This window comes from Coregonus clupeaformis, unplaced genomic scaffold (assembly GCF_020615455.1).
Source record: "Coregonus clupeaformis isolate EN_2021a unplaced genomic scaffold, ASM2061545v1 scaf0009, whole genome shotgun sequence".
In the NCBI taxonomy this organism is placed as follows: Eukaryota; Metazoa; Chordata; class Actinopteri; order Salmoniformes; family Salmonidae; genus Coregonus; species Coregonus clupeaformis.
In genome coordinates this window covers 1,033,114-1,046,349 of record NW_025533464.1, presented here as the reverse complement: position 1 = coordinate 1,046,349, position 13,236 = coordinate 1,033,114, and positions in this window count along the sequence as shown.

The window sequence follows — 13,236 nt, the reverse complement described above, 5'->3', positions numbered from 1 at the left end:
GATTGATTTCATCACTACTTGTTTTTGTAAGAAGTGTTGACAAGCTGAATACACCGAGCACATATATAATAATGGGGGTTTTACTAGCTTTTTCATCCAACTTATCACCCAATTGGATGTGCATTGAGGAGACACTGGCCTGGTTGTGTGAATAACAGGTACGTTTTGTTAGTTTTGGTCTTAAGCAAGGATTTTTCCGGCTGTTCGTGCGCACAATATATTTTCTTGAAGCAAGCCGAAGTTCGGTCATTGGTCAACAGTAGGGATTCGTCAATGAAGTGTTTGTTGTCATTCAACAATAGACAACTCTTTCGTGCACATTTTTTAACTTGAGAAATACTGCACCAAACAGTTAGATGTAAAATTGCGCAACTAAGATCTGCTCTGGTGAGGTGAACCGTGGCCTTAGACACTGTGGTGTCAGCCAAAGGCAACAGACTCAGAGAGAGCACCATAAAGCCCATACACATCTAGTCAAAACATCACATTAGGACATGAAAACTATGGACACAGCAGTTAGATATAGTTTGATAAAATAAGTATTGTGTTGACTAGGCCTATTGGTTGAAAAAGTGTGTGTGTGTATACGTGCATGCACGTGTGTATTTACACCCATTTGTTTGACCGTCTGAGGGAGCAAGGCGAGTCAAACATGTGGTTTCCATTTGTTTGATACCATTCCATAGATTCCATTCCAGCCATTCCTATAGCTCCTGCCACCAGCCTCCTCTGGTTAGGCTTTAAGCCTTTGTGATGTCTTGATGTATAAAGTCATTGTATGAGAAGAGAAAAGGGTTGCTACATGTTAGTGAGCATGTTTGGGGAAGTGTACTCCTTGTGACCGGAGACCCGAGATATGCTATCTGGCGCAACAGCAAGATGTCTATAAAAAATAAAAAATAAAGTGAATCCAACATGTTTATTACATAACAGTATTACATGTTGATTAAATAAAGTTGTTTACAGAGCAAGATTACTGTAGGTTTCAGATTACACATGACATTCTAAGCTCTCGTGTTTGCCTACAGTGCTGCCTGCATATAATATTCTAATATTTATCTAATCATCTTCTACTGGCCCCTTCAGCCCAACTTTTCCCCAACATCAAAGTCTAGCATTGTTATTGTAATCTTGCGATTATTTTACTTGAGATAAATCCAAGCATTTGGTACTCTTTAAATATGTTCCTGTGAGATTATCTACTTGATCACAGGATAAAACACAATCATTGTTTAATAGACATTACCAAAATATTTTATGAACGTTAGAATACAATATTTTTTGCCATTGCTTATGGGGGGCTTAAGGAGCCATATCATCAATTTTGTAGACATCAGGATTAAGGTGTTGAGGTTCAATGAAAATGGGTTCATGACCAATCGCAATGCATCTTACGACTTGAAACTGACCATAAACATGAACATCTGCTAAATACCAACATAAGACCTCATATATCAACCTAATTATGCAATGTTCTGTGTAGCCAGCTAGCATATTTCTAATATAATTAACTAATATTTGTTACTGGTAATACATTACACATATTGTATAATACAACAAGGATCTTGCTGTCTTTGCTCCCTTGGGAAAATGGGATGATTGTCATTTATTCTAGTCTGCTACTAAGGTTTTTTTATTTTCTTTGAAAGATGTAACATATTTATTTGAAAAAAGTAGCATAACAAGCTACAAGGTACTTGTTACTACATGCAATACCAGGTAAAAACCAGCTGAAACAAGGCTGTAAAATTTTTTTTTCTTATTTTTCTTATAAGTAGGCTGAATCAGCTCTACAGCATTGGAGTGACCAAAAATAATTCAGGATCAGGAAGTAGTAATACTCAGTGCTGTAGGCCTACCTGTATGATCTCAGGCCAGGCTGAGGGTACTCCAGAACAGTAGTAATACTCAGTGCTGTAGTCCTACCTGTATGATCTCTGGCCAGGCTGAGGGTACTCCAGAACAGTAGTAATACTCAGTGCTGTAGGCCTACCTGTATGATCTCTAGACCAGGCTGAGGGTACTCCAGAGCAGGAAGCTGCTCATCAATGTTCATAAGACCAATCTCATCTGGGTCTGCCCCCTGACTCACCAGATACACCACCTCCTGAAGGAGACTGGTACCTGGGAGAGGGAGGGGGAAGTGGGGGGAGAGATGGAGGGAGTGGGAGAGTGGAGGGAAAGATGGTGAGAGGAGGGAGGGGGAGAGGAGGTAGAGAGAATCAAGAGGAAAGGGTAATGGGTAGTTGTAATCGAGTGGAAAAGGTTACTCGTTAGTCAAAATGTAAAATGACACCAATGAGGGAAATATTCACAGCCCAAACTAAACCAGTCTCCTGCTATGTTTAGCAAACATTTACCAAACTGTATATCCCTTTCCAAATCTTGTCTTTCTAAATGTGTGACATGTCAGCCTTTGTGCCTCTGTGACAGAGACTTGCCCTACAGTAGCCTAGGACAAGAGATTTCACAGCTATGCCAACCTCACACCCCAAATTATCTATGTGGCTTCCATGAACCCTCTCTTACAGGGAAACAAACACTGTTTATGTGAAGTAGAGATCAGATACTAGACAGCCTGTACAATTCCCTCAGTCTCAATGATGGTTACCCATCATTGTGCGCATAAGCTCCAGAGGCAATGATACACCACATCAAATTCCACAGAATCAGCAAGTCCCACAGAATCCATGTATCCCACACATTACACTTAACAATCATGTCTCTCAGTAGTCATGACGTCTTACTGGAAACCAAGTCTCAGAACAGTGCCCAGTGGCACTGACCACACTCAAATAAAATAGGAATTTCAAGATAATCCAGCAGTTTGCTTCACTGGAATTGGCTTCATGTGATCGAGGCTTGTGATGTAATGACAGGCCACATAATGTCCCACAAAATGAATGGCTGTCTGCCATAACCATGTCTAATACTGTCTTTAGGGACTGTCTTTAGGATCATGTTTTGAGCTTGCACTGGGGACACGATGTACAAAGCTTACAATATAGAGTCTAATAAGATCATCTTTGGGTCCATGAAAAACGCTATATAGAACCCAAGTATTATTATTATTAGAGAGATGAGTTGTGTGTAGTGCTGGGCGATATAGCCAAAATGCATTTCATGTTTCTAGTGGTTAAGAGCGTTGTGCCAATAACCGAAAGGTCGCTGGTTTGAATCCCCGAGATGAATAGGTGAAAAATCTGTCTGTGCCCTTGAGCAAGGCTTTTAACCCTAATCGCTCTGGATAAAAGCGTCTGCTAAATGACTAAAATGTAAATGAGTAGTTGTTGTGAAGGGGCGCACTCCAACTGTCCAAATGTTCACGCCCCTTCCCTCCATACCTGTCCCACTCCTGAATCTCTGTCACGATCGTCTACGAAATGAGTGGACCAAGGCGCAGCGTGCGATACGAACATGACTTTAATTGGTAAAGTACACGAAACAAAACAAAACACGATCGTAAAGTCCACAGTGACAATGACTGACAAGGAACAAAAACCCACAAACACAAGGTGAACACAGACAGTTTAAATATGGCTCCCAATCAGAGATAACGAGCCGACAGCTGACACTCGTTACCTCTGATTGGGAGTCACTCGATCAACCAAGAAAACACAACCAAAGACAACCAACCAAAACACAACAAAACGAACACACCCTGGCTCAAAATACAAAGTCCCGGAGCCAGAGCGTGACAGTACCCCCCCCTAAAGGCGCGGACTGCGACCGCGCCTCAAAAACCCCAAACAGGGGAGGGCTGGGTGGGCATTACTCCTCGGAGGCGGCTCCGGCTCCGGGCTTGACCACCACCCTTCTTCAATCCCCCCGTAGCGCCCCCGGTCCGATCTGACCCAGCTGGTAGGATCTGGACTGACGACGCGCACCCCTGGCTTGGCGCGTGAGGCAGGAACGGACCGGACCTGGCTGACGATACGCACCCTAGGCTTGATGCGTGGAGCCGGAACGGGCCTCACCAGGCTGACGACTCGCATCCCTGGCTTGGTGCGAGTAGCAGGAGTGGGCTGGATCAGGCTGACGGCTCGCACCCCTTGGCTTGGTGCGAGTAGCAGGACGAGCTGAACCAGGCTGACGACTCGCACCCTTGGCTTGGTGCGAGTAGCAGGAACGGGCTGGACCAGGCCGACGACTCGTACCCCTGGCTTGGTGCGAGTAGCAGGAACGGGCTGGACCAGGCTGACGACTCGCACCCTTGGCTTGGTGCGAGTAGCAGGGACGAGCTGAACCAGGCTGACGACTCGCACCCTTGGCTTGGTGCGAGTAGCAGGAACGGGCTGGACCAGGCCGACGACTCGTACCCCTGGCTTGGTGCGAGTAGCAGGAACGGGCTGGACCAGGCTGACGACTCGCACCCTTGGCTTGGTGCGAGTAGCCGGAACGGGCTGGACCAGGCTGACGACTCGCACCCTTGGCTTGGTGCGAGTAGCAGGAACAGGCTGGACCAGGCTGACGACTCGCACCCTTGGCTTGGTGCGAGTAGCAGGAACGGGCTGGACCAGGCTGGCGACTCGCACCCCTGGTTTGGTGCGAGTGGCAGGAACAGGCCGGGTCGGGCTGGCGACGCACACCGTAGGTTTTGTGCGTGGAGCAGGAACAGGCCGGGCTGGGCTGGCGACGCACACCGTAGGTTTTGTGCGTGGAGCAGGAACAGGCCGGGCTGGGCTGGCGACGCACACCGTAGGTTTTGTGCGTGGAGCAGGAACAGGCCGGGCTGGGCTGGCGACGCACACCGTAGGTTTTGTGCGTGGAGCAGGAACCGGCCGGGCTGGGCTGGCGACGCACCCCGTAGGCTTTGTGCGTAGAGCAGGAACAGGCCGGGCTGGGCTGGCGACGCACACCGTAGGTTTTGTGCGTGGAGCAGGAACAGGCCGGCCTGGGCTGGCAACGCACACCGTAGGCTTTGTGCGTAGAGCAGGAACAGGCCGGGCTGGGCTGGCGACGCACACCTTAGGTTTTGTGCGTGGAGCAGGAACAGGCCGGGCTGGGCTGGCGACGCACACCGCAGGCTTTGTGCGAGGAGCAGGAACAGGTCGGGCTGGGCTGGCGACGTACACCGTAGGTTTTGTGCGCGGAGCAGGAACATGCCGGTCCGTACTGGGAACACACACCACTGGCCTTAACCGGGGATCAGGAACGGGCCGGACCGGACTGGTAACACACCTCAGTCTCTCACGCCGTGCCTCAACTACTTCCCTCCCTCTACTCGCCAATGGCTCCCGTAATCCGGTAGCCTTCTCTCCACGTCTCCCTGTGGCAGCCTCCTGCTGCCCAGCCGCCCAAGCCATGTGCCCCCCCCCAAAAACTTTTTGGGGTTGCCTCTCGTCCCTCCGACGATGGCCCTGCTGACGCCGTTGCTCCTCTCTCAGTCGCCTCTCCACTGTTTTACTCCATGGCCGGCGATCCATCCCATCCAGGATTTCCTCCCAAGTCCAAGACCCTTTACCATCCAACATCTCCTCCCATGTCCAGACCCTTGGCTCCTGGACACGCTGCTTGGTCCTGGTATGGTGGGTTTTTCTGTCACGATCGTCTACGAAATGAGTGGACCAAGGCGCAGCGTGCGATACGAACATGACTTTAATTGGTAAAGTACACGAAACAAAACAAAACACGATCGTAAAGTCCACAGTGACAATGACTGACAAGGAACAAAAACCCACAAACACAAGGTGAACACAGACAGTTTAAATATGGCTCCCAATCAGAGATAACGAGCCGACAGCTGACACTCGTTACCTCTGATTGGGAGTCACTCGATCAACCAAGAAAACACAACCAAAGACAACCAACCAAAACACAACAAAACGAACACACCCTGGCTCAAAATACAAAGTCCCGGAGCCAGAGCGTGACAATCTCCTCTTCTCTGCATTTTTCACTCCTGTTTCCCCATATAAGCAGCATATCAATCCTTTGTGCATGATATGATGATGTAAGTGCCTTTATATTATTATATAATATTGTAGATGTAAGTGTTAATCATGTAATATATCTATGCCCTCAATTTATGCTAATGATAATGCTAATGCTCTGTTCTAGTTATGTTTAGTCCTGGCAGCCTGATAAGATGTTATATGTCAATTTCCTTTAGTCACCTGGCACTACTTTGTCATGTCAAGCACCTTTATGTTAATGTGTTCCTAATGTTTCCCTTTTGTATCTCCCTTCCAGACTACCACATCCTTCTTACCCCCACACGGCTCTATTTCCATGTTATGGCTTGTTTTCGGAAGAGAGAAGCGACCACCTGTTCTAATTATCCATCTAGCGTCTTCGAATAACTGTGTGTAACGGATGGATGGCAGACAATTGTTGTAACTGAGAAGTACTGTTGGCTGCAACTGTGTTAAAGGGAAGAAGAAAAAGAGGAAGACAACCAATTAGTAGGCAATGCCTCCTCATAATTGGTTAACATCTCACAATGCACACTGATGTCATTGGAAACACTTATCTTCCTCTATCTTTTTTACCACAAAACATAGATATGCACAATTTTCACATATGTTGATGTTGGGGTGATACTGGAGATCATGAAGTTGACATTTTTTGAAATGTCTCTTTATAACAGTGAACAGTAAGTATATTTTGCATTTGTACAATTCTTTCTGATGTGATATGAAAGTAGAAGGCTATATGATTCTAGACCCTTATCGCAATTGAGAACCGATTCACGTTTAGTTGGAGTATTTTGGCTGTATTGGCTGCCAGAGCCAATTTACCTCTGAACATAACATTTGAGGCTCAAGGTCCTTGGACGTTAAAGGAGTAGGCTAGCCTACACTCCTTAACAGGTAATATTGAGTGACCCCAATCCCTTTTACCCTCAAAGGCCTTATGCTGCATTCGTAACCAAGTGGGAAGTGGGAATTTACCACATATGGCTGTGGGAAAATCCACTTCAACGGCCCTCCAACTGGTAATTACTAGTGGGAAACTCGTCTATCACTTCTCCCTCTGATGTCACCTTTTAAGGAAATGACCTCGATAACAGCATTTTCGGCAATTAACCCTTAACACTTGTGGGAATTGGCCTATATGGATGGGGATAAAATGAAATGATTCTTATAGAATACATTTGAAAAGCATATGCATAACCATGGTAGCAATTGAAAGTGAACAGTTTGGAGATTATGTGAAAATTATTAGACCAATACTGAGGAAGCATCAGTTCACCTGACACAAAGCTGAATCCAAACTGTTGATTTTATGTGCATTTTACATTTACTGTACTTTACGCCGCATTTGTTGATGATGAAATGTTAAACTCTGGATACATTCAGTAACATGATAAGAATATTCCTGGGAAATGTGGGGTAGGTGGAACATAAGACAAAAACATGACAAGGGTTTGAGTGAGAAGAATAATTGGTGTCAACAAGTGGCCACACATCTCTCCAAAGTGTGCACATTTCCTAAGTAATTTAAAATGTGCTTTCATGACTCAATGAGTCTTAAACTATAAGGTACTTTTTTAGCTGTGCAGTCGAGGAACTAGAGCAAGCTCCCTTGTAGTTGTTTTGTTTGGAACACAACCCTGCATCCCCACCATCACACAATTACTGTTGTTGTTTACACAATCCAAAAACGGTCCATTATAAATCGCAATCTGGGTCAGCTTGTTCTATTGCCAACATGACTAGCTAAGGTATAAAATATGATATTAGTATTAGGCTTTCACAATGCAATTCAGGGAAACAGTAATCCTGGTGCGCATAGAAATTAGTCAGGAGTGCATTCAGAGGCGTGTGCCGTGGCAAAGTTTCTTCACTGTAGACAAACACAGGCTCATTCTGTTCAGAATAACCCAGGGTATGACGCCATGTCATCTTGTAACTGTACATCAAACATAGTGATCATAAACGTTGGCCTATATGACATGCGTTTTATGATATAGAATTGTGAAGTGCAAATTTGAACTCACAGCTGTTTGGCTTGCTTGTATGACATTACATTTTACATTTACATTTTAGTCATTTAGCAGACGCTCTTATCCAGAGCGACTTACAGTTAGTGAATACATATTTTTTTATATATTTTTTTTATACTGGCCCCCCGTGGGAATCGAACCCACAACCCTGGCGTTGCAAACGCCATGCTCTATCAACTGAGCTACATCCCTGCCGGCCATTCCCTCCCCTACCCTGGACGACGCTGGGCCAATTGTGCGCCGCCCCATGAGTCTCCTGGTCGCGGCCGGCTGCGACAGAGCCTGGATTCGAACAAGGATCTCTAGTGGCACAGTTAGCACTGCGATGCAGTGCCTTAGACCACTGCGCCACTCAGGAGGTGTAGACACATCAAATAAGTATTTATTATAATCCTCAACATTTCAGCTTTCAAAATACATTGCATTCGGAAAGTATTCAGACCCCTTATCCACATTTTGTTACGTTACAGCCTTATTCTAAAATGAATTAAATAAAACATGTTACTCATCAATCTACACACAATACCCCTTAATGACAAAGCAAAAACAGGTTTTTAGATATTTTTGCTAATTTATTTAAAATAAAAAACTGAAATACCTTATTTACATAAGTATTCAGACCCTTTGCTATGAGACTCAAAATGTAGCTCAAGTGCATCCTGTTTCCATTGATCATCCTTAAGATGTGTCTACAACTTGATTGGAGTCCACCTGTGGTAAATTCAATTGATTGGACATGATTTGGAAATGCACACACCTCTCTATATAAGGTCCAACAGTTGACAGTGCATGTCAGAGCAAAACCCAAGCCATGGGGTCGAAGGAATTGTCCGTAGAGCTCGGAAACAGGATTGTGTCGAGACACAGATCTGGGGAAGGGTACCAAAAAATGTCTGCAGCATTGAAGGTCCCCAAGAACACAGTGGCCTCCATCATTCTTTAATGGAAGAAGTTTGGAACCACCAGGACTCTTCCTAGAGCTGGCCGCCCGGCCAAATTGAGCAATCGGGTGAGAAGGGCCTGGTCAGGGAGGTGAACAAGAACCCGATGGTCACTGACAGAGCTCCAGAGTTCCTCTGTGGAGATAAGAGAACCTTCCAGAAGGACAACCATCTCTGCAGCACTCCACCAATCAGGCTTTTATGGTTGAGTGGCCAGACGCAAGCCACTCCTCAGTAAAGGCACATGACAGCCGGCTTGAAGTTTGCCAAAAGGCACCTAAAGGACTCAGACCATGAGAAACAAGATTCTCTGGTCTGATGAAACCAAGATTGAACTCTTTGACCTGAATGCCAAGCGTCACGTCTGGAGGAAACCTGGCACCATCCCTACGGTGAAGCACGGTTGTGGCAGCATCATGCTGTGGGGATGTTTTTCAGCAGCAGGGACTGGGAGACTAGTCAAGATTGAGGGAAAGATGAACGGAGCAAAGTACTGAGTGATCCTCAATGAAAACCTGCTCCAGAGCGCTCAGGACCTCAGACTGGGGTGTAGGTTGACCTTCCAACAGGACAACGACGATAAGCAGACAGCCAAGACAACACAGTGGCTTCGGGACAAGTCTCTGAATGTCCTTGAGTGGCCCAGCCAGAGCCCGGACTTGAACCCAATCAAACATCTCTGGAGAGACCTGGAAATAGCTGTGCAGCGACGCTCCCCATCCAACCTGACAGAGCTTGAGAGGATCTGCGGAGAAGAATGGTAGAAACTCCCCAAATACAGGCGTGCCAAGCTTATAGCGTCATACCCAAGAAGACTCGAGGTTGTAATCGCTGCCAAAGGTCCTTCAACAAAGTAAAGGGTCTGAATACTTATGTAAATGTAATATTTCCGTTTTTTATTTGTAATACATTTTCAGAAATGTCTAAAAACCTGTTTTTGCTTTGTCATTATGGGATATTGTGTGTAGATTGATGAGGGAAAATAACTATTTAATGCATTTTAGAATAAGGCTGTAACGTAACAAAATGTGGAAAAAGTCAAGGGGTCTGAATAATTCCTGAGTGCAATTAAGAGTGAGTCCTGTTAATTTACAGCATTTCCCTCACTCAGTCAACAAAACATTTGCAAAAGTTGCCCAATTAGCGAGAGGGATGGGGGCAACTTCTTGTCGCACGAGATGCTCAAGTTCAGAACGGATGTCAGTCAAAACCCATACAGCGCTGTGAAGGACAGAGCCTGAGGTCTGACGTCATGCACAGAGTGTTACTGTACAGCCACTATGTTTCAATTTAGGCGTTTATCAGTGCCCAAATCTGTCAGTTTCAACCCGTATTCTGGTATGAGTGTAAAGGGCTACATTCGTGGTCAAAGCTTTTGAGAATGACACAAGTATTGGTCTTCACAAAGTTCGCTGCTTCAGTGTTATGAGATATTTTTGTCAGATGTTACTATGGTATACTGAAGTATAATTACAAACATTCCATAAGTGTCAAAGGCTTTTATTGACAATTACATTAAGTTTATGCAAAGAGTCAATATTTGCAATGTTGACCCTTCTTTTTCAAGACCTCTGCAATCCGCCCTGGCATGCTGTCAATTAACTTCTGGGCCACATCCTGACTGATGGCAGCCCATTCTTGCATAATCAATGCTTGGAGTTTGTCAGAATTTGTGGGTTTTTGCTTGTCCACCCGCCTCTTGAGGATCGACCACAAGTTCTCAATGGGATTAAGGTCTGGGGAGTTTCCTGGCCATGGACCCAAAATGTCGATGTTTTGTTCCCCGAGCCACTTAGTTATCACTTTTACCTTATGGCAAGGTTGCTCCATCATGCTGGAAAAAGGCATTGGTCGTCACCAAACTGTTCTTGGATGGTTGGGAGAAGTTGCTCTCGGAGGATGTGTCGGTACCATTCTTTATTCATGGCTGTCTTCTTAGGCAAAATTGTGAGTGAGCCCACTTCCTTGGCTGAGAAGCAACCCCACACATGAATGGTCTCAGGATGCTTTACTGTTGGCATGACACAGGACTGATGGTAGCGGTCACCTTGTCTTCTCCAGACAAGGTGTTTTCCGGATGCCCCAAACAATTGGAAAGGGGATTCATCAGAGAAAATGACTTGCAGCACCCCAACACAACACACCCCAGTCAGCTTTAGGATCTTAGTGAAACATTCATTATTGGTTTCAGGTGTGTTAGGCCAAGGCCAGAGTGACAACCAACAGTATGGCAGACTCCCAGGGCCAGGACTGAGCAGCCCAGCAGCTAGGGATTGCCTAAATAGGTATCTCTCCTGACGTGGGCATGTTTTCAATTCAGACTCCTTTTGTCGTACAGTATTCCATATAAGACATCCAGACCTTATGAAAGTTGCACAGTATACCCTTAATCTTGTAATAAATCAAATCTAGTGATACATAACTTGACATGTCTTCCATCCATTGTGGGAGGATAACCAACCTTCCAATTAATGGCAATGCATTTCTTAGCCACTATAAATGCTAGGTTACACAGTTTCTTCTGATAAGTCTCCAGTATCAACATTTCCAAGCAAACAAAAACAGGGAGAAGGGAGAATATGTAGGCTGAGATAAAATAATATACTCTTTGCCAAAATTCAGCTAGCCTTCACAAGACCATAACATATGCAAATATGTTCCAATTAGTGTTTTACACCTCCAGCAGAATAATTACATTTCTGAGAGCATGATATTCAGTTTCACTGGCATATAGTATGTTCTATGGATGGTCTTTAACTGCAGTAATTTATGTCTAAGATTATATAAACATGACTGGGCATTCTAACATATACAGTGGGGAAAAAAAGTATTTAGTCAGCCACCAATTGTGCAAGTTCTCCCACTTAAAAAGATGAGAGAGGCCTGTAATTTTCATCATAGGTACACGTCAACTATGACAGACAAACTGAGAAAAGAAAATCCAGAAAATCACATTGTAGGATTTTTAATGAATTTATTTGCAAATTATGGTGGAAAATAAGTATTTGGTCACCTACAAACAACCAAGATTTCTGGCTCTCACAGACCTGTAACTTCTTCTTTAAGAGGCTCCTCTGTCCTCCACTCGTTACCTGTATTAATGGCACCTGTTTGAACTTGTTATCAGTATAAAAGACACCTGTCCACAACCTCAAACAGTCACACTCCAAACTCCACTATGGCCAAGACCAAAGAGCTGTCAAAAGACACCAGAAACATAATTGTAGACCTGCACCAGGCTGGGAAGACTGAATCTGCAATAGGTAAGCAGCCTGGTTTGAAGAAATCAACTGTGGGAGCAATTATTAGGAAATGGAAGACATACAAGACCACTGATAATCTCCCTCGATCTGGGGCTCCACGCAAGATCTCACCCCGTGGGGTCAAAATGATCACAAGAACGGTGAGCAAAAATCCCAGAACCACACAGGGGGACCTAGTGAATGACCTGCAGAGAGCTGGGACCAAAGTAACAAAGCCTACCATCAGTAACACACTACGCCGCCAGGGACTCAAATCCTGCAGTGCTAGACGTGTCCCCCCTGCTTAAGCCAGTACATGTCCAGGCCCGTCTGAAGTTTGCTAGAGTGCATCCAGAAGAGGATTGGGAGAATGTCATATGGTCAGATGAAACCAAAATATAACTTTTTGGTAAAAACTCAACTCGTCGTGTTTGGAGGACAAAGAATGCTGAGTTGCATCCAAAGAACACCATACCTACTGTGAAGCATGGGAGTGAAAACATCATACTTTGGGGCTGTTTTTCTGCAAAGGGACCAGGACGACTGATCCGTGTAAAGGAAAGAATGAATGGGGCCATGTATCGTGAGATTTTGAGTGAAAACCTCCTTCCATCAGCAAGGGCATTGAAGATGAAACGTGGCTGGGTCTTTCAGCATGACAATGATCCCAAACACACCGCCCGGGCAACGAAGGAGTGGCTTCGTAAGAAGCATTTCAAGGTCCTGGAGTCTCCAGATCTCAACCCCATAGAAAATCTTTGGAGGGAGTTGAAAGTCCGTGTTGCCCAGCGACAGCCCCAAAACATCACTGCTCTAGAGGAGATCTGCATGGAGGAATGGGCCAAAATACCAGCAACAGTGTGTGAAAACCTTGTGAAGACTTACAGAAAACGTTTGACCTGTGTCATTGCCAACAGAGGGTATATAACAAAGTATTGAGAAACTTTTGTTATTGACCAAATACTTATTTTCCACCATAATTTGCAAATAAATTCATAAAAAATCCTACAATGTGATTTTCTGGATTTTTTTCCTCATTTTGTCTGTCATAGTTGACGTGTACCTATGATGAAAATTACAGGCCTCTCTCATCTTTTTAAGTGGG